The following is a 22143-nucleotide window of genomic DNA, read 5'->3' as shown; positions in this document are numbered from 1 at the left end:
GCCCAGGCAGGAGTTGGGCAAAGTGGGGAAAGATTCCGGAGGATGCCCAGGCTGTGGCTGGCAGCATGGGGCAGAGGGAGGCTGGCTGAGCAAGGTCTGGAGGGTGTGGGTCTTGGGGGGGCCCATTCAGGGGAGCTGAGCATTGGGAGAAGAGGCTGGGGGGTGGGGAGGAGCCACTAGCTGCCTCCAGATCCAGAGAGAGGAGGTGGAGGAGGCACAGAGACGGAGCAGCAGAGGGAGATGACTGGTCAGTGGGCCCTAGGGTGGGCTAGAGGCTGCCCGGGGGGAGGCTGCTGGGTGGAGGCTGCTGGGCAACTCCAGCACCTCAGGGACGCATCCTGAAGGCTGAGAAGGGAGGCGAGGGGCAGTGGGTGGCAGAGCCGGCCCACTCTTTCCAGCCATCCACTGGTGGCTTCTCCGGGGACCTGGGGGCTGGCCATGGACTTCAGGGGAGTCCCCTGGCCTAGGCCACCACTCCCCCCACCCACCAGGTCCCAGGCTTCTGGGGTGGGCAGTGGCCCTGTTAAAATAGTTCTGCTTTGGTCAGAGAAAATCTCACACATAATCAAAAAGGTAAAGGGGCCTGAGAGGTCAACCCCTCTCCCAGCCACGTGGGTCACCCTCTAGCCCAAGACAAGCCCTCCTCCCTTCTTCATTGGCTTCTTCAGTGCTCACCTGCAACTCCCCAAATAGTGTGCTTCTTGCGCTATCTTTTGGCTATGGAATTGGTGTCCTATTATGCAGTTGAGGACTTACCTTTTTTTTAAAAGATTTTATTTGTTTATTCAAGAGAGGCACAGAGAGAGAGGCAGAGACACAGGCAGAGGGAGAAGCAGGCTCCCTGTGGGGAGCCTGATGTAGGACTCGATCCCAGGACCCCGGGATCACTACCTAAGCTGAAGGCAGACGCTCAACCATGGAGCCTCCCAGGCATCCTAAGGACTTAGCTTCTAAACACACCTCTCTTCCCATCCTTTCGAGGTGTCATGTCACAGCTTGTGGTCACATCTGACGCTGGGCTGGTGGCTGTGTGACAGATTCCCAGGCCTCTCTGTTCCTCTGTCTTCCCATGTGTAAATATGTGAAATGATGACTGTGATTGGTGTGGCTGGGGGGAGTCCTGTGAGCTCGCATGAGCGTGGTTAGAGCTGTAGGAGTGCTCGTGGAGGGAGCTATGTTGCTGCCCTGTGATCAGCTCTGTTCCTGCGTGGGTTGTGTTTTCCTCAGAGTGGCTGGCTCACTCCCAGTGCACAGGTACCCATCGGGGCTCTCCAGGGAGGGAGCCAAATGTACGTGTGTATCCACACACATGCACATGTGCGTTACTGATTATTGGGTATAAGGGAGCGTGTTTCGAGGACCTGCCTCCTGACAGCGTGGCTTCCAACTGGAGCAACCGAGGGCTGCGGGCTGGGGGCTCAGGAGGAGCTGGCGCTGCCGTCTTGAGGCAGAAATCCTCCTTGTTCCGGGGAGGCTTGGTTTTCCTCTTAAGGAAAGCTGATTGTCAGCGGCCCCCCATGCTGAGGGTACCTCCTTTGCCTAAGTCAGCTGATGGGTGATGCCAATGTGTAAAACTGACCACACAGAACCTCTATCAGGCTTTTCTCCTTCAAAAAACCCCACACACATGTTCCACACACCTTCCACTAGGATGCCCCAAATGCCAGCCCCGCGGCCCGGTCTCCCTGCTCGGCTTGGACCTCATCCCGGGCTCCCTGCCTCCTCTGCCGGCACACCCAAGTGGCTCCAGGCGGCAGCAGGACGAGAGTCCCAGAACGGCAGGCCCCCTGAGGGGTCCTGGCCAGGCTGAGGGCACGGCCCCTCGATACTCTGGAGGTTGTGCCGTCTTGCATTTTCCCTTCCCCGCTTCTGAGTGATGCCCTCGTATTTCTGTCCTTTGCAGTGACCGTGTGTTTTCCTGCAGGAAGCATCTATCCCTGCTCTGCTAACAGAGCATGATGATGAGCCGTTCCTTGGGTGGGGGCCTCGGAGGGTCTTAGCAGGAACACTAGGCCGTGCTCTGGGAAATGCTCTTGCAGATTTGGCTGGAGCACCACCTTCTTTCATTTGTTTTGACTCTCTGGAACTTCTTACAGCTTCTTTGACCTGGCTGCTGGGCCTCATAGGCAGGTGCTCTGGCTCCCAGGACCATCCCTCAGGTGACCTCGGTGTGGGGACCGAGGAGCCAGGCAGCTGGCTGTGTCAGCCTCCTGGAATCTGTTTTGTGGGGCCAAGTACCTTGGCCTCCAGTTCTCCTGTGTGAAGGCTGGATGGGGAGAGGGCAAGGGGTCCCCAGTTCAGCAGGCTTATGTCCCCTCCATCCAGAGCTGGAGCATCCCTGGCTTGATTTCTCCAGGAGCTGGACACCCAAGGTCCTGTGCGGGAGGGCAGGGAGGAGGGGCTTTGGGGCTCAGCAGCCTCTTGCTCTTTTTGCCTTGGCTGCCTCCTGGGGCTCTGGGTTTCTGGGTCCTGTGGGGCAGCCTGGCTGGTTTCTCTGGATTTCCTCCTCCCGGGCTCTGGGCTGGCACCTCCTTTCCCCTGTCTGTCCTCTGGACCTGGGGGTGCTGGTGGTAAGGGCCTGAGTGTCTGTGGCCCACCCACCTTCTAAGCCAGAGATCCCGGTGGACAGATGCAGGGCCGCATGCCTGCTCCCTGTGGCTCTTCCTGCCCCTTGTCCCTACCCCACGCAGGCCCCCGAGAAGGACCCCCCATCCCAGTTCTGGAAGGTACATCTCCCAACCCTTGGCCCTCTGCTCACCCACTTGGTGCACTCCCTGTGGCTTCAATACCACGTGTGTGCTCGAAGTTCCCAACTGACTCTGCAGGTCTTGCCCTTGAGCTCCAGACCCACCCACCCTGCTTCTGGAGGGGTCTCCCTGGAATCACAGCATAGTGTGGACAGAATCAGGCACCTCCTGCACCCCTCTTGTCCACCCCCTGTCTGAGACCTCTGGCACACCCCCAGATGCCCCTGATCCATCTACAGGCCTGTGGACTTTTCTCCCACAGGAGCCACGTTCTGTCCACGCCATCCGTGTCCTCGGCCTCCACCCTGGTACAAGCCAGTGTGGTCCCCTGATGGGCAGTGGGGGACTGGCCTCCCCTCCAGCTGATCCTATTGTTCCCCAACTTGGAACTAACTCACCCTGGTTCCCCACTGCTCTGGGGTGAAGTGTGAAGTCCCTTACACACCGAGGGGGCTGGGGGCACACGTGGCCTGTGACCTGAGGCGCTGAGTGTCGGGCCCCTCTGTGAGGCACGCCTCACGCTGCCTGGGGACCAATGCCAGCTGATGACTCACCCCACCAAGTGCACAGCTGCTGTCATTCTCGCCCGTTCTATTTTAAAGACCATGTCCTTTCGTGTCTGTAGTAATTTAGAGCCTCTTTCTACTAGAACTTTCAACTCGCTTATGAATTTTACACTTGCTGGAATTTAGGGACTTAAAGATGTTTATAAAACTCAGAACTAAATTCAGACAGGCATGTGGAGGGAAGAGGGGACGTGACGCCCACACTGCCCACCCCCTGCCCACTGGGCTGCGCCGTGGTGGGGACAGGGTCGACTCCGGATGCGTGAAGCTGACTCTGGCTGTGACTGGAGGGACTGTATTTCCCTGAAGAGGCACAATTCTGACAAACACAACATGCCCTGACTCCTTGTCTATTAACACAGGGAGGGATCTTTCTAGAAAATGGTGTCCATGCACTCAGGAAGAAGTGCCACTTTCCGCACCCCACCCACAGTACCACCCACGGCTCACCTACCATGCAGAGGCAGGAAGTGCCCCGTAGATTGAATGGTGGCCACCCTACAGTATGGCCATGTCCCGGCCCTAGAATGGGACCTCACTTGGAAAGAGACTCTATGCCAATGTGATTAGGCTGAGGGTCCCAAGATGAGATCAGCCAGGAGTGTTGGGTGGGGGAAGGGGGTCCCTAAATGCTACAACTGTGTCCCGATGAGAAAGGAGAGAGAATGTCACTCCCCTCCCCCAGAGGCCATGGGGTCAGAGCAGAGCTGCTACGGGGCCAGGAGCACCTGCAGCCCCAGGAGCTTGAAGGGCGGAAAAAAGCCTCCCCTGGAACCTCAGAAAGGAGCACAGCCCTGCTGATTTCAGACGCCGAGGGAAGCAGCGTCTGTTGTCCTTAGCCCGCTCAGGGTGTGGCCCTAGGACACTTACCCGCTGGCCTTGGAGAGCCTCCCTGGGCCAGGGGTCCCTGGACTACCTCCTTCCGAAGCTGGGAGCGGGGAGGAGGCCTCCCCGAGCTCCATGGGAGGGGCAGAATGACTCTAGAACATTCCTGAGGGGGGTGGTTTGTCATCCCTGGTTAAATATAGTTCATGGATTGGAGCCAGGCTTGGGGGCCCCGGTGCTATTGGTCAATCTGAGGGCATCACTGGGCTCGCCCCCCATGGAGTCTGCACCAGCCCCTCTCAGGGCTGCTGGGAGAGGAGAGAGGGTTGCTTGTGGGTAAATTGGTGGCAGGTCCTTCGTAGGAAACTTCAGCCTAATTGCTTTTGAAATATGACTCTGCTTGGTGTGATGTGCCGCAAGATACCAAATGATGTGGAAAATTCATTATATGTACGGGGAGAAGCCGCTGGCCAAGCCAGGCTGGAGTGGGCCTTGGGCTCTGTCCCCTCTGCTGTCCTCACACTGTGACCCCAGGCAGGGGCCTCTCCTTCCCAGAGGTCGGTCTCGGGATGGGTCACCCGCATGACCTCCCCAGGCTCTGCTATGCCCGGGGCAGCCTGGGCAGGTGAAGGAATGAAGCCAATGAAGCCAGCTGGCCAGGAAGAAGAAACGGGAGATGAGATGATCTGGAGATCTTTCTGGGCCTCAGGTTGGCGTTCCTCGGCATTTCCGACGTGTTGCTAGATGGGACATGGCCTGTGGGAGGATCAGACGCTGGGCGCCTGGCTGCGGGTTGCAGGGGTGTGTGTGTGGGGGGTGGGGTATGTGGGTTCCAGCAGGCACTGCCCGTCTCCCTGAGCCTGTTTCCCTTCCATGCACAAAGGGCTTGGGCCCCATCCCTGAGCCCTGTCTGCCTGTCCTCTGTGTAGGTGCAAAGGCCCCGTGGCAGGTGAGCCCTCCATCTGGGGGGCTCCCCAGGTCTACGAAACAAGTGACAGGGAGCTCACCTAGGGCCAGGGTCCTTTATGTCCTGCTGTCTGCTGGAGAGGCCCTGCCGGATTGCCCTTGGGGTCCCTCGCCTCTCCTCGGGCTCCTTACCTGCACCCTCAGATCCACACATCCAGAGGGTGGTTAGTCTCTTCTGTGCTCTACACAGTGGTCCCTCCCTGTCCCCAGGTGGACTTCACCATTAGACACATCTCCCTGACCATCAGCTTGGCTCCTGCCACCTCTGCTTCTTCCCAGACTGCTCCTGGGGCCTGGACCTGGTCCTCTGGCTCTTACTCTGCCAGAAGGGGCGCACCCTTGTTGATTCCCATGGGGAATAAAACCCCAGGTGGGTGCTGTGACCTTAGTTCTCACCCTCCCTGCCCTGGCAGGGGCTCCCAGCCTTCTTCAGAGGAAGGAGCATCAGTGATTCCATGGGCAGCTCATGGTTGAGCTCACCTGCCACAGGGCCTTGTCACCAGCCATTCCTTCCTGCCTTCACACAAGCTATGTTCCCCTCTGTGGGGATGCCTCTCCCGAGACCCCTACCTGGACTGCCCTGTTAGTTTACTCTCTCCTTGCCCCCTGGCACATGCCGTTACATCAGGTCTGCTGGTGACACTGTGGATTGCTTGTTACAGTTTCCCTTTCTGAGACCGGGAGGCCTGCCTCTTGCAGGCTTTTGGCAACCAGCACAATGTCTGCAAACCCAAATGGTCTTTGTAAACACTTGCCCAGTGAGAGGACTCTGTGTCCTCCAGCAGCGCCCCCTTTCTCTTTGAGGAGAGCCCAGAGTAAGGGGTGACTCGCAGCTGGGGCCATGCCCCCTGTGCTCACCATGACTCTCTCTCCTTTGAAGCCACTTCCTTGCATCATGCATGGCAATCGAACTCGGCACATCTAGCCTCACGCTGCTCTTGTGGCCACCTGGCCCTCCTGATCCTCCCTGCCCCTAGTCCCTCCAGGCTGTCACTTGGTCCTGTCTATTCTACATCCCGTACACAGACCCAACTCAACCCTTTGTCCTCGTGGTCAGGACCTCTTGGAGGATGCTCTGCTTAGAATAAAAGCCTGGGTGCCTGCACAGCCCACCACAATCTCTACCTCCAGGCCCACCCCAAGGCTCCCTCTCTGACCCCGTTTCTCACCGCCATCCCCTCTGCTAGCCCTGCTGAAGCCTGTGCCCCAGGGCCTTTGCATGTGCTCCCCCTCTACCTTTCCCAATTCTACACATGGCCCCTGTCTCCACTGACACTCTGACTCCTAGGTGAGACCTCCTGGACCAGGTCTGGAAACCAGAGCCCTTTGCTCACTGCTTTGTTACTGAAGCCCTCTGCTGTACTGCCTTACCCTCACCCCTTGGAAAGTAGCCCAGTGCAGGCAGGGATTTGGGGTGTCTTGTTCACTCTTGGTTCTCTGTGCCTGACACACAGCATGCGCTCAATTGTTACTGCACTGGATGGATGAATGAATGAATGAGTGAATGAGTGATTATCTCTCTCATGGTGTGTCTGACCTCCCAACTGCACCCTGCCTCTCCCCAAACCTGCGTCCCCATTGGTGCCCAATGGATGGAGGGAGAAGTACGTCCTCTTGTATTGAGGGGCTGGGTGCTTGCAGAGGACTCACCCCATGTCTGAGGAAGGCCCCTGGAAGGGGCACTGCCTCCCAACCGCAGGCACTAATGGCACGGGCTGCCAGGATCATGCAGCTGACCGGTCGTGCCCTGCCTCCCTCCAGCTCTGGGACCATCGAGAGGTGAGACACGGTGACAGGCCAGGGAGCTGGAAGCCCGCACTGTGCCACGGAGAAGGGTGTGAGCAGGTGGTCTGCAGGGATCACCTTGCTGGCGTTGGGGGGCTTTCCTTCCCCTGGGGTGGCCCCCTCAACTCTCACAGGGTGGCCTTCCCTGCTGTCGGCCTTGGTGGGCTTTGCTCCCCGTAACCAAGTCTTAGAGTCACAGGGAGCAAGGCAGGGGTCGGGGTTCAGGGCCGTGGCCATGGAAGCCCTCCTGCTTAGACGCTTGAAGCCTGGACAGTCCCCGTGACAGCCTGGGTGTGGACCTCATAACTTGCCAGGCTTAACCATTCAGTTGTGGTCGTCACACCCGGGAGGCCCCCAGCCCTGGGGTCTGGGGCCTTTCAGGGCAAGCATGGCCCCACCTCCCTGGGACAGTCTCCACCCTACAATTCATCCAGAGCGGGATTTGTGGGCCACACGTGGGCCTTCCCTCTGTCACCTGCAGGATCTGTCTGCACCAGAGGCAGGGGTGTCCCCCCGTCTTACCCCGGGATGCAGTCCTGTTGAGCGGAGCAGCCCGCCAGGGGCTCTGCACAGAATGAGCTGGCCAAACAGGTGGAGCTGCTGGCGGACCGGCGGGGGCATGGATGGTAGGAGGAGGTCCCGGGAGGAAGGAGCACACCCCGGGCACTGACCTGGCCGGGGTGTGGAGTGGGCTAGCAGGTGGGGGCTGGATCCGCGGGTGCGAGGGTGTAGGGCGCCACCCCTGTGATGGGGTCCGATTGCTCACAGGTGCCGGCATCTCCCCTCGAGTGCCGGGCCGGCTCCGTCTCCCAGCCCTGCCCAGTGCTCCTCTTATGAACACACTGGAGCGGGCCCCGCAGGGACATACCCCGCTGATGTGGGGACAGGCATCTCGGCAACCGTGAGCCACGGTCACCGGTGGGGTTACAGTTCTGAGTGGGGGCTGGGCCCAGGGCTCAGCGCCGCAAGTCTGAGCTGGAGCCGAGGTCTACAGGCAGGAGCGCGTGTGCCCGAGGACAGGGAAGACGCGGAGCAGGGGTCCGGTGGGAGGCTGGGCTCCCTGGGCAGCAGCAAGCTGACAAGGCCCCCCTTCTCTCCACCCGTGACGCTCCAGAGCTTCCATCATCGTCTTCTGTGCGATGCACCGGCCCATGCCACCCGCCCCCTGCACCACGTTCAGACCCGGCTGAAGGAGGAGAGAGCGGAGCCCAGGGTGACTCGTGCCGCCCCTGAGGCCACCCGCAGGCACCCAGGCCGGGGCGGGTGGCCCTTGCCTCTGCTTTGTCGTCTGCGGACGGATGAATTCCTTGTTTACTTTGCTTGCTTTATTTATTTATTTTTTTAAAGATTTTATTTATTTATTTATGAGAGACAGAGAGAGAGAGAGAGAGAGGCAGAGACACAGGCAGAGGGAGAAGCAGGCTCCATGCGGGGAGCCCGACATGGGATTCGATCCCGGGACTCCAGGATCACACCCTGGGCTGAAGGCAGCGCTAAACCGCTGTGCCACTCGGGCTGCCCCGTTGCTTGCTTTAGATGTGCTCTCTCTGTGTCACCCGCTGTGTAAGTGGTGAGGGGAGTGAAGGGATGTTCTGTAGTAGCCTCCCCAGCCCTGTGGGCATGTCCTGGGGACACCTGCTCTGCTGCGGCCCCAGTGCTCACCCCCCGACCCCTGAACCCGGCCCACGGCCGTGCCCTGGAGGAAGCCCTGTGGCTGGCACAGCTCGTTTCTGCAGGCAAGGCTTCCTCCTGAGCCAGGGCTGGGCCTGGGTGAGGCTGGAGGGTGTCCAGGCTGCAAAATGTGAGGAGGCACCAGCCCTGCCCTCGTATGACCTTGAAGGTGGGTGTCTCCTTAGACTGTGTCCTGGATGCATCTCCTGCCACACCTGCTCCTGGTCCACTTTCTTTGTCTTCCTTCCCTCCATCCCCCATCCCTCCCTCCCTCCTTTCCCAACCCTCCCTCCATCCCTCCTTCCACCCATCCCTCCCTCTGTCCCTCCCTCTGTCTCTCTCTCCATCCCTTCATCCCTCCTTCCCTCATCCTCCCTCCCTCCATCACTTCCTCCCTCCCTCCATCCACCTGTCATCCATCCATCCACCCTTCCTTCCATCCATCCACATAAACAGTAACCACTTCATCATCCTTACTGATAAGACCTCTCCAGGGTTTGCTCTGGGGTGCAAGCAAGTCTGGGAGTGTCATACTGTACAAGAGGTGCCCAGGGCACTCACCCCCAGAGGAGTGTGCCTAATCAGGGGTCTCAGATGCTGTGGGTGTGGCCTCACTCACACTACAGGCTTTCTATCGCTGGTGTGGGTGGCATCCATGTCTCCACACCAGGGGTCTGCAAACCTTCTCTGTAAAGGGCTAAATAATAAATACTTTAAGAGCAGGGACCAGCCTGTCCCAGTCATAGCTCCGTCCCTGCCAGGTGAATGCAGCCATGGACAGTACAGAAGTGAGGGGGCCTGGCTGTGTTTCCATAAAGCTCTACTTGCTGGCAGAGGTGGTGGCCGGGCACAGCGCGCCGCACAGCCCTATCACCGCTGGAGGGCGTCTTCGTCCATCCGAGGGCGTCTTAGTCCATCCGGGCGGTGGTAGCGAAATCCCACCCACCGGGTGGCTTATAAACAGCACCCAGCTATCGCTCACATGCTGGGGAGCCCATGGTCAAAGCCGTCCTCTGGTTCACAGCTGGCGCCTTCGCATGGTGGAGCGGCGAGGCTCTCCCATTCATGGGGGCACCACTCTTGTGACCTAAGCACCTCCCGAAGGCCCCATTTCCTGATCTTTGGGGGTTAGGTTGCATGCATTTGGGAGAGGACAAACATTCAGACCGCAGCAGAGGGCAAAGAGTGGCCCTTCCGAAGTGTCCCAGAGTGCAACACGTGTGCACTACGGGCCGATGTGGGCAGGGTCCGGACTCCAGGACTGTGGCTGCCTGCGGCACCATTCTGCTCAGGAGCCTCTGTGGGAGCCTGGTCCCTCCAAGATCGCAGGGAGCCTCATTGAGCGAGGAGGTGCCCCGGTGTGTCTGGGGTCACAGTAGCCTCTCTGGGCACCTCCGTGGGTGTGGAGCTCAGCCTGGAACCCAGTGGGCACGACTCCGGCTCCTACCAGGAGTGCCTAAGAGCCCGGCTTCCCACAGTCACAAATGCTGCCTCCTGGGAGGCCACCAGGGTGTCTGGGTGAGGGAGGTCTTGGTGCCTCCCTCTTGGGTGGCACCACTGTCCCTGTCCCTTTCCTGTCCTTTTATTTTGTAAATAAAAGCAATTTGAAAAATTGTGAGTAAAGTCCCACCATGAGGGACTTTAGCCTCGCCTACCTCCTGCGGCCAACAGCCTCACTGTGGTGCGTTTTGTCTCACGTTCCGTAGGTTCAAGCCTCTCCGCTCAGAGAGGTCGTGATTTATTACTTCTGGAGTGTGTTTCCCGCCCTCCCTCTCTGGTCCCTCGGAGCACTGAGCATGCACGCTGGGGGCTCCTGTGGCACATGGCCATCCGCTGCTCCACGAGGGTGACAGCCTAGGCCGCCCTCCAGGGCTCGGCCTGCTTCTCCTGGTTTCTCGCGGATCTGCAGTGCCTGCTGAGGCTCAGTCCTGAGCCGGCTTCTGCTCACTCTTCTCCCCGAGGGGCCCATGAGCAGTTTCTCAGGAGCAGGGAGAGTGGATGTGTCCCGTGTCCCGTGTCCCTCCGGTGATGTGGGCTCTCATCCCGCGCTTTGCCTGCAGCTCTCCGCCCCCTTTCCACCTTGGAGTTTATGCATCGCTGTCTGCAAGGCGCCTCTCTGGTCATCCCCTGGGTCAGCAGCCCTGCTGCCAGCTGGGGTCCCGGTCCCACCTGTGCCCGCCGGCGAGTATGGGCTGCCAGCGAGTGCCCTGTGGCACTGGACGAGCTTCGGTTGGAAATGTGGTCGCTTCTCTGTTCTTGTGGCGGCTGTGGGCAGTGCAGTGTCTGACGTCAGAGCGGGTGGCTCGGGCAGGTCGGTCCACCAACCCCCTCCTGCGTCCTCCCAGTGGGTTTCGTCGTGGGCCCCCACTGAGTTCCCTTCCCAGCCTTGGGCTGCTTGTTTCCCCCTTTGAAGCAGAGACTTTGAATGTTGGTAAAGAAGAGTCAGGGTCTCTTCCCTCCCCTAAAGGTTGTGACTCTTCCTTCTTTGCTCCTGGAATCTCCTCTTTGCACCTCTTCTGTCCGTGGGGACGGTGACCCGTGGGGCCAGAGAGGGTGAGAGCAAAGTGCTTGTGTGTCCCAGGCCAGCCATGGAGTGGGGATTAATGTTGCACTTGCTGTGGGCCACGTTCCTGTCTGTGCATAAGTGCAGTGTGTGTGACACCACAGACGCCCCTCACCCGCACACCCCACTGGGGGGACAGTGACTACCACATGTGCCAGGACGGGAGGGCCAGGGCGCGTTCCAGCCCCAATGCCCTGCTTTTCCTCCAAACATGCTCAGTTGTGCATTCCAGGGTTTATTAACTCATGACGTGATATTTAGGGGGCCCGTGTGCACTGCATCCCCAAAATTTATGGGGCCTAGTGTGCTGTGTGTTGTGTAGGTTCTGGGCTGTGACAACAGTGGGCAACATCCCAGGAATGAACATTATCAGCGAGACCCCTGAGAAACCGACAGGGCCTGTGCACACGGGGGTCCCAAGTTCTCTGCAGGGGCCGTGGGCACCCATCCCACGGGAGCACTTTCCTCTCATGCATCTGGGGCTCCAGGGCTGGTGTGCAGGGAAGGGCTTGCTTGCCCTCTCCAGGTGCGTGTAGCAGGAGCTTCTGGTGTTTGTCAAGCACCTGGGCTCATGCCTGTGCTGACGTGTGGTGCCAAACCTTTTCACAGCATCTCAGTTGATGCCCTCAACAAGCCCTCAAGGATGGGATTCCTGCTGCCCCATTGGGCAGATTGGCAAAGCGAGGCCCCAAGGGCAGTGCTCACACGGATGCAGAGAGCCAAGCTGCAAACCAAAGAGCGGGATCTGAGCAGGATAGGGCCCTCCCTGCCCCTCCCAGCGGCATCTGGGGCTGGTTGGGTGCTCCACATTGTCTCTGATGGATGCCCTTTCTCTGGTTTCTAAAACACAATCCACCCAGGCTGGTGACAAACAAAGCCCTCAACACTTTAGTGAGAATAAGGCCACTTTTCTTCCTGAGATGAGATACCCAGAACGAAATCCTTGAGTCTAAGCCACAAGCCCTCCAGCTTGCCGGTGGGGATACTGAGGCCCTGAGATGGGGAGGTCCCGACACAGATCTCTGACATCAGTTTGGTGTTTCATCCTGGCTTTCTTCAAGTGTTTTTCAAAATTGTTAAAAATAACATACTCTTGATTCCATTTCACTACCAAGTATGTGTGCCTTGGCGCCCTTGAGGGGTCATGCGTCATCATTTCCCAAGTGGTGACAGGAGCCGCAGCTCAGAATAGGCCCGGGTCAGGCCCTGCCCTGAAGGCTGCCAGCCCTGCTGGCAGAAAACAATACCCACCGCCACCCCCCCCCCCCATACGTCTCTGGAGCACTGAGCCCATCAAGCCCCTCCCACACATGCAGGCACAAGCCCATGTGCACACACACTCGTGCACACACGTGCGCACACCCTGGGGCCCTGTCTCTCTCCATCCTCCTGTAGCCCGTGAGTCACGGCACCAAGCTCTGAGCTGCACCTTGTCCAGCTGCTCCGCTCGGGGCAGTGGCTTCCTGGGCTTCTCCCCATCCAGCTCCCTGTCCCCCACGGCAGGGCCTGGCCCAGCGGCTCGGGAGGGCCCATGTCTCTTGCCCCCTGCCCTGGTGCAGCTCTTTGCCTCTGACTATCCCATAACCCCCTCCTCTGTGCCCCAGTCCTGGGTGAGGATGCCCGCCTCCATCTCCCAGGACCTTCCATTGTGGTGCCACATTGCCAGGGACCTGTCCTAGTCCCTGTGCCCCCCTCCCCCTCCCAGTCTCAGCCTGGCTGACCTGTGACCCTCCTGCTCCCCTGCAGTCGTGCCCCTGGGCAGTGGAGCCCCTCCAGTGCCCACATTCTGTGTCCTGTCTCGTGAGGTGACCATCCTATTAGTCTTTGGCCTCTGCCCTGGAGCCCATCCCGCCCCTCAGCTGCTCCGTCCCAGCCTGGACTGCCATCTGGGCCCCCATCCCCAGAGCCGCGTGACCAGGTGAGCTTCCCTCTCGTTGGTGTCAGGACATCAGCTGGAGTGGGAGCGCAGCCTTGCTGTGCATGTCTGTGTGCATGCATGTGTGTGTGTGTGTATACACATGTGTGCATATGGAGTACACACAGGGGATGGTGTGTATGCTCATGTGTGTGCTCGTCCCCACATAGATGTGCACACTCACCCGCCTGTGCACACACATACAGTCTCAGGTGTACCTGTGCTTGTGTGTGCACGCACATGTGTGTGTGTTCAAGACTGTATTGCAGCTCACCGATCTCAGCCACCTTTCCTTTCTCTCCCTGGTTTCCTTGGCCACGTACTAAACATTCCCTTGTACCTCTGCGTGACTTTCAGTAGGCTGCTTATCCCTTTCCACACCAAGGAGCACAGAGGCCACAGTAAAACTTGGCTGAGCCACCCAGTCAGTTCCTCAGCTCCAGAAACCCGGGGTGTTTGCCAGCCCTGGAGCCCTCTCTGGCCTGGGGGCAGGGTGGGGTCTCCACCTGCGTCTCCCCTTTCCTGCCCTAGCTCCATGGATCCTGCCCATTCTCACCCTACCTATGCAGGGTCCCTGCATGGTGGGGGCTGTATCTGCGGACTGCCCAGCTCCCTGCTGCACCTGACCTTGGCCAGCCCCTTCCAGCGTCCCCCCGCCTCCCCAACCCCCAGGTCTTGAATTTGCTGCATGGTCCCTGCTCTGGGAGGATGGCTTATCCTGCTCCTCTTCCCTGCCCCCTGCCCCCTGCCCCCTGCCATCCGTGCCCCAATCCTGTCCTCCCAACCCCTCACATACCCACCTGTCCTGGCGCCCACTCACCCAGAGGCCACGCCAGCCCTTGGGCTCCCCTCCCTCCTCGGGCCTCCCTCCAGGGTCACTTGCTCAGCTGCTACCCAGGCCCACTCTGCTGCTGAGCTGAGCCCTCGGGAGCTCCCATCCCACGGGCTGAGATGTGAGGGGCTTCTCCAGGGAGGTCCATCCTCTGATGGCTCAGCTGGAGCCTCTGCAGACAATGTAATGAGAGCACATCTTTGTTGGCATGGACATTTCACGTTTTAGATATTTTGGGTGGTTAAGTAGCATTTTCCCCATATTTGGCCCCTTTCTCCTGAATGTTTTTCTTTCATTTTCTGCCCCTGTTCCAACTCAGATTTCTCCATGTCGTTGGGGATTTTGCTGCATGAACGCCAGTGTGAATGAGCAGCAGACCCGCTCTGGGCAGCGTGGCCACGGGAGGGAGGCTGTGGGACAGTGTGGGCTCCCCAGTGCTCCCCGCCAACCAGGGCTGGAGTCGCAGAGGGAGTGCTGAGTGCAGCCTGCCCGCACTGAGGGGTCAGGTGGATCCAAGTGCACAGGAGTACCCGTATGGGTGATCGCAGTCCTGCAGGCCCCGCTCCTCCCAGGGCTGAGGTTTGCCTTCTCGTTTAGTGGGATCTCTCTGGAATCTTCCCTGAAGTCAGATCATGGCGGCCCTTTAGAGAGGGGAAGGGAGGCTCAGAGCACTGTGTTTCGAGACAAGGTGCCATCAGACAGTACCCAGGGAGCTGCCCCTTACCCACGGCCACCTGCCCAGAGAGCCGGCCCCTTACCCCCAGTGACCCACCGAGGGAACTGGCCCCTTGCCCACTGTGACCCGTTGGGGAACTGGACCCTTACCCATTGCAACCTAGCCTCTTACACACAGTGACCCTCTGAGAGACCTGACCCCTTACCTATAGCAACTCACCCAGGGAACTGGCCCCTTACCCACAGTGACCTGGCCCCTTAGCCACAGCGACCTGGCCCTTTACCCACAGTGACCTGGCCCCTTACCCACAGTGACCTGGTCCCTTACCCGCAGCGACCTGGGCCCTTACCCACAGTGATCCAGGCCCCTTACCCACAGCAACTTGGCCCCTTACCCACAGCGACCTGGGCCCTTACCCACAGCGACCTGGCCCCTTACCCGCAGCAACCTGGCCCCTTACCCACAGCGACCTGGCCCCTTACCCACAGTGATCCAGGCCCCTTACCCACAGCAACCTGGCCCCTTACCCGCAGCAACCTGGCCCCTTACCCGCAGCAACCTGGCCCCTTACCCACAGTGATCTAGCCCCCTTACCCACAGTGATCCAGGCCCCTTACCCGCAGCCACCCGCCCAAGGAACCTGCCTGCTGTAAGTCAGATCTGCAGGAAGTCAGACTGCCGTCTCTCAGGACAATCCAGGAACCCAACAGCAACCCCTGTGACAATGGGCCAGGACCTGATCGATAACGGACACCTGCCCTCATTTCTGTCCTGCTTTGGACTCAGCACCGACCAGAGAAAGCCAGATGACTCCCCTCGCCAGCCACGTGGGATGCCCCCTTCCAGCCTCCCCAGGCCCCCAGCCCCCATCAGGCTCCCCCAAGTGTCCCCTCCTCCCCTGGGAAGTTTCCCCAATGTTCTGCCTGCCTCTGGGTCTCTGCTGAGTGAGGGTGGCCGACCCCCTTCAGAGCCAGCGCCGGGAACACAGCTTTGCCTTTCTCATTTGGGGGGATCTTTGCTTACTTGCCCGAGTGGTTACCATGACCACTGACACACGCTTCTGGGACCCATTTCCTTACTTCACGCTGAAGGAGGCCTGTTACTGGGGCTGTGGAACTGGTGATGCATCCACCTGGAGGCAAGGTTGAGACCGAGGGGGCCAACACTCTCTAGGTCTGTGAAGCCTCAGCTGCTGGCCAGGGTGTGGCAGGTTGGTGGCTGTGCTGCCAGCTGGGGCCTTCCAATGTGTGCAAACCTCCCGGAGGCCTCAGTCAAGACCTTGGTCCCTGCGCCACTCCCTCCTCACAGCCTGGGCTCTCTGAGTGGAGGTGGGGCATGCAGCCCCATTGGGGGACACTTGGGCTCCCCCTGGTTCTGACCCTTCTGTTCTGGCCAGCCAGGCTGGTCTGTTATGAGTGGCCTATGTGAATGTGAACCCCGGGGTCAGGGCTTCCATGTCTCCCTAAGTGTGGGACTGCTTGCAGGAAAGGCAGGAGCAGGTGGTCCTCAGGACCAGTGACTGGCCCCCAGGGCTCAGCTTCCTCCATTCAGGCCAAGGAGGGCTGAGTACACAGCCCCAACTGGTCAGAGATCCTCCGGGTCACAGGCCTCTCCCTGGCAAATGCATTTGGCAAGCTGCCCAGAGCAGTGGGGAAGGTGCTGGACACAGGTCCTGCCCACCTACCCCCAATGTGCCAGGGGCCTGAGAGCCACCAATGCCCTGTGGTCTCCTTGGGGAGGGGTGGGTGTTAGGCCCAAGGACCACCAAGACCTTCTCACTTCCCTTCTGAGTGGCTTGGCCCCGGGAGCCACACTGCTTATGACTGTGAGGACTGAAGTCACGTGACCACCCCAGCAACTGGGCTGTGCACAGCGTCCGGGGCATGGTGATGGCCATGTCCCTGTGTTATTCAACATGTCCCCCAATGTCCTTCTGCAGGGTCTCATTGGAGAGGAGGAAACTGAGGCAGGTCTCAGCCCTACAGTAGAAGCAGACGAGGCAACAGAAGGCCCTCTGCTGAGCGGCGTGGAGCTGAGCGCTGAGCTGGGTGGCTGTGCACGGCCAGAGCACCAGAGTGGAGCCGAGTGAGGGATGAGGTGCTGGCTCCTGCCAGGGCGGCCGGGGGGCCGTGCCAGCACTGGGGGTACCTCACCTCGGGATCCGTGTGTGTCTGCCTCTGCTGGAAGGAGAGCTTTAAAATATCCTCGATTTGGAAATGTGCTTGCTGTTTGGTGGGTTCCTCAGTATAATGTGATGAACTATGGCTCCCAAAAGATATGTTCACGTCCTAAGCTCCAGAATGTGTGAATGTGACCTTACTTGGATGGGGTGGGTGGAGGGGGGTTGGGGGGGGTGTCTGCAGATGTCATTAAGACAAGGTCATAAAAAGTGGGGAGTTCCTGATCTGAGGATGCTTTCATCTCCTAATTGGACAGACAGACCAAGAAGGCAGCCAGGGAGGCAGATGGAGCCATGTGCCCTGGAGCCCAGGAAGGCGCCTCCCCTGGAGCATTGGGCAGGGGTGCGGCCCTGCCACACTTTGAGCTTGGACCTCTGGCCTCCGGGACTGTGAGAGAATCAGTCCCCAGGTCCTAAGTAAGACCAGTGTCGGTGGCATCTGGCTGCCACAGCCACAGCAGACAGTGAGACTCGGTGTTGGGGGGCTGAACGCTCCAGCTGCCTGAGATGTAGCAGACACTCACCAAAGCCCAGAGGCGCCTCTCCAAATGCTGCGAAGCATGGAACCCCTCCTCCTCCCTGTCTGGAATGGGGTGGGGGTGCTCACAGCACCTGCGTGGGGGCTAATTTCAGGATTACATGAATTAATATTTGCAAAGCGTTTACAACAGCAGCTGTCACTTAGTGCTCTACCTGCTTGTTAAATAAATAGAACAAATGAGCACAAAGCCCTGAGCCACCTGCAGCCCGACCACATTTCGGCAAGCATCCTTTCAGCGTTTTCCTGTGGGTGGATTTACATGTGTCAATCAAAGGGCAGCCACACTGCCCCTGGCTTTTCTAGGACTGTCTAAAGGGCTGCTCCGTTGAGATAGAAGCTTTGCTGTAGGGAGGGGTGGGTGCCAGGCTGTCCTGAGCCCAGCCCCAGGGGATGCTCGAGGGCCTGACTGCCTGGGGCTCACAGTGCTGGGACCTGCAGGCAAGGGTGCCGCTCTGCCCTGGAGAGGGAACCGCCCAAAGAAGGCACATCAGTAACAGTGGAGGGGACAAGGCACTAGACGGAGGAGCGCGAGGGAGCCAGGAACATGGGCAGCGGGCGGGCATCAGGAGGGGCCCTTGGGCATCACTGGGCGCGCAACTTCTTCCCTATTTGGAATTATTTCCTTTGGCCGGTATACCCGAGAGTACAGAGTACAGAGAGGGGTCAAAGGTTGTGTACGTTTTTCTGGGGTCCTGCTGCAATAGAACAGATTGTTTCCCAAAGCATCGAGCCAGGTGGCTCTCCCCAGGGGCGGCCGAAGGGGAGTGCCCTTGGCGGCTAGTCCTTGCCAGCTTGCCCCCCTCATTCGGGATGTGAAGGTGTGGCCTGCCTTCTCCTGGCGTCATGGGCATCCTAGTGTCCTCTCTGGGCTTCGGTGACTTGTGTCTGAGCGGAAGAGCAGGTGGGAGACTCAGCAGGCTGAGGCTCAGCCCTCCAGGGAGGGACACTGCTTCCCTGGCCTGGCCCTACTGCTGTGAAGAATTCCATCAGTCCCCATCCCCCACTCCCCACCCCGGGCCTCGTAAATTCAGTTATTTCTTGGCCTGCAAAAGGTTTAATTTTATGTGGTCAAATCCATCCATCTTCTCATTTGGGCCTCATTTCACTCCTTTTAAGCTTGGAGAGGCTCCCCACCGCCAGGGATCTGTGAACTTGGTTTACCTCATGCTGCAGGAGGGTTTGGAGGTCTCGTGCTGTCACAGGTCGGGGGGGGGGGGTCCCTGGAGAGAGCCCCCAGCCCCTTTCTCTGCCAGGGTGAAGGGAGGGGCCTTCCCTCAGCCTTGCCCCCCTCTCTTGGCTCCCCGCTCACCCCTGGGCCTGCGCCCGAGCCTCCCTGTCTGCTCCCAGAGTTTATAACACGGGGACCGCTCCCCAGAGACCCACCCCCCCTAGCCTGGCACAGTCCTGCTGTGGCTGGCCGACTCCTCTGGGTGCTGCCACTGACTCTGGGGTGTGAATTCAGCTCGGGGGGCGGGGGGCTGAGGACCTGCTGCACTGCATCCACTCTGTGCTCTGCCGGGGGGGGGGGGGGGCCTGGGAATCCAAGCAGGAGGGGGAGAGGATCCTGTCAGCACTGCCCCCACCCCTGCCGTGGGGGCCACATGCAGGAGGTCATCCTGTCCCTGCAGCCCCTGCCTTCCCCCTCCCACTTCCCTCCCCCTCCCCTCTTCCCCCTCTCCTTCTTTCTCCCCTCCTCTCCCTCTCTCCCTCCCCTTTCCTTCCTCCTCCCTTTTACCCTCCCCCTCCCCTCTTCCCTCCTCCCTCCTCTCCTTCCCCCTCCTCCCTCCTCCTCTCCTCCCTCTTCTCCCTTTTCTTTTTCCTGGAGTCCTCTCCATTAGTTGCCAATTGCTGCTGAAACAATTATCACAAACTTTGTGGCTTAAAATGATACGACATCATGCTCTCACATACTGCGTGATGAGGGGTGAGCCAGGACCCCTGTGGCAGCCCATGCACCCTCTCTGTCCCCTGCCTGCTCCAGGAGGGAGCCCAGCCCTGACGTGGGCAGGCGAACAGACAGAGAAGGGATGTGACACTACCCAGGAGGGCAAGGCTGCCAGATGGTTCCCGAGGTGCTGCCCTCCCGCAGAAGTGCTTCGGGAAGGAGGGAGAGAGGGACCTGTGTGGCCCAGTGGGGAGGCGGCGGGTGCTCAGAGGCAGCAGCAGACGCCAGGCTGGCGGGCTGAGCCTTGAGTGGAGGGCTCTTGGAGGGGCAGATGCCAGCGAGGCATGTGGTGCCGCTGAAGGCTTTAGGCAGATGGGTGGCCTGGTCTACTTTGTGTGGTAGGAGACCCCTTGGACACAGCATGGGGAGTGAGGGAGTTGAGGGTGGGACTTTGCTGGGAGGTCACTTGGAGGTATTAGGGTGTCACCTCCTCCAGGAAGTCTGCCCTAGTCTCCCTGGCTGGGTGGGGCACCTCTCATGCTCCAAGCCCAGCATCGCTGCATGGGCATGGTCTATCTCTGGATGATCTTCTCCTTTGGTCCAGGAGCCCCTGGAGGCTGAGGGCATGTGGGGGGCCTGGGTGTGTTCAGGGCAGGCTCTACACAGAGCCCAGGGGCTGGTGGTCTGACAGAGGAGATGGGGCAGGGCCCAAGGAAGCAGAGAGGGAGGTGGGGAAGGATAGAGAGAGAGATGCTGTCCTGCTGCCCCGGGAGGACACCTGTGGGGATCTGCGGCCACAGGCATCCTGGGTCGGGGGAGCCCTGTGGTGTAAGAGGCCCTTCCATGCACACATGCACATGCATGAACATGAATGTGCATGCACACGCATACATGTGCACACATGTGCACACTCACGAGGGTGGGAAGAGGCCATCTCCCTCTGCTGACACAGTTTCCCCCATTTTCTGGTGGAGAAAGGGGTTTGCTCTCCTTATCTCACCCCCATGCTCTCCACTTGCGTGCATGCCCCCTCTCGTTGTCCCCACAGTGATGGTCATCAGGGGGGCTGGACCTCACGGGTGGAGAGAAGGGGACCAGTGTTTCCCTGGTCCAGTGGGAACTGGAGACTCACTCATGTTGCAGCAAGGCCTGGGAGGGCCCAGAGGAGCCCCCTAGACAGGAGACCACCTGCCAGGATGACCTTGGTCTGTGGGACAAGTGCCAGCCTGGGGCCTCTGCAGGGAACATGTGTCCCAACCACTTCTCGCAGGGACAGCAGGGAGGCTGGGGCCCTGACACATCCTAGGGGGCCTGGGGCCAGAGGACACAGTCACAGAATTGGGGAGGTTTGAGACACTTTCTGGGGAATTAAGATGGAGAGAAAACTCTCCTGGACATGTCAGAGCAGCACCAGAACGACCATGCCCCTGGTGACCTGTGGACAGCGTCTGCTGCCCCCGCGGAGCCTCCCAGGGGTGGGTAACAAGGGGAGGTCAGCAGGCTGGAGGCCAGCCAGAAGCCCTGTCATGGATGTAGGGGTGGAGGAGGCTATGTCATGGTGTCAGAGACTAGAGCTGGCCTCAGAAGACCCCAGAATCCATCTAATTATTCCTTTGGATAGTCGGGGTATGTGAAACCTGGGATTGGGGGCACTGCCCAGGGTCACTTGCAGAGCAAGGGTAAACCAGGTGATCTGATATCCAGCTCTTCAGAATTTCCCATGATACGATCCTGGAGGAGGGCAGGGACCCCAGGGGGACCCCCTCTGGGTGTTCATCAGAAGTGGACAGTTTACACGAAATATCCACTAGGATGCAACCCCTTCTTGCGCGCCACCAGCCTCTGTCCCCACTCTGAGCATCCAGATCTTTGCAGCTTTGAACATCCTCCTCCAGGGGAAGATTCTCCACAAATTGAGACTACAAGGGGAATTTGCAAACCTTGGGGGAATATGTCAGGATTTCTTGAAGTTACTGAGAGTGATGGTGGAGAATGTCCCAAATCACACACAGGGAAGGACCGATAAGGGTGGCGGGCTGGTCAGCTGCTGCTAAACACCGAGCATCACACCACCTGTCAGCACAGGGTGGGAAGTACTTGCTGCCAGTGTTTGTGGGGGCTCTGCTTCAGGCTGTGGGGTCTCAGGCAGGGGCTCACCCCTCTACCCCCAGGCACATCCTGCTTACAGTGAGTGCAGAGGACCCGAGGGTGAGCCCCACCGGTGCCACCTCCGCTATCACTCACTGCCAAAGCAAAGCTTGTGAGGGAACCCACGTCCAGGAGGCTCAGGGGCTGGCTCAGGGAGGGAGAGCTGGCCGCAACGTGTGGGCCCACAGGCTGGGGCATGTCACCAAAGGAGGGGAGCTCGGGCAGAGGCTGGTGGGAGTGTTGGCAGGTGAAGGATGGCCGTTGGGGCATCCACGGAGGGCAGGCTCCACTGTCATGCCTGGAAGATCGGAGCCAGGAACGGCAGAGAAATCTATCCCCCCACACTGTCCTACAGCTTACCCCGAAACTGTGTGCTCCCCGCAGCAACGCTTGAGCCCCTTTTTATCCATTTCAGGAAGTAGCACTGAGCTGCCATTCTAACCTTGAGCTTGTTAAATACAAAGGGAAATACACTTGTTTCAGGAACAGTAGCTTCGCTGGAAGGACAAAGTCTCAACCCAACACACGTCACATGCTGAGAAGATGGGGTCCCGGCTTTCGAGGGCTCCCTGGAGAGGCAGCATCTTGCATGGTTGTCCTGGGCTGATGGGGTGGGGGGCCGTCAGAAGCGTCAGACTTCGGGGATGGCCCAACTGTCCCAGTTTTGATTCAGGCAGCAGTGGTAGAAAGCTAATTTTATCTGCTTTGAACCCTCCGTTGCTGCACCTTCCCTTGCAAATACCTTGGGGGTTCCTCTGGGGGAGCATCAGGCTCTGGGGTTGGTGACCATATATAACAGTCACCTTGAGATGAAACCACCCTTGAGTGTCCTGTGAGTCACCTT

The sequence above is a fragment of the Canis aureus genome, chromosome 2 (assembly GCF_053574225.1).
Source record: "Canis aureus isolate CA01 chromosome 2, VMU_Caureus_v.1.0, whole genome shotgun sequence".
Classification (NCBI taxonomy): domain Eukaryota; kingdom Metazoa; phylum Chordata; class Mammalia; order Carnivora; family Canidae; genus Canis; species Canis aureus.
This window is presented reverse-complemented; position numbering follows the sequence as displayed.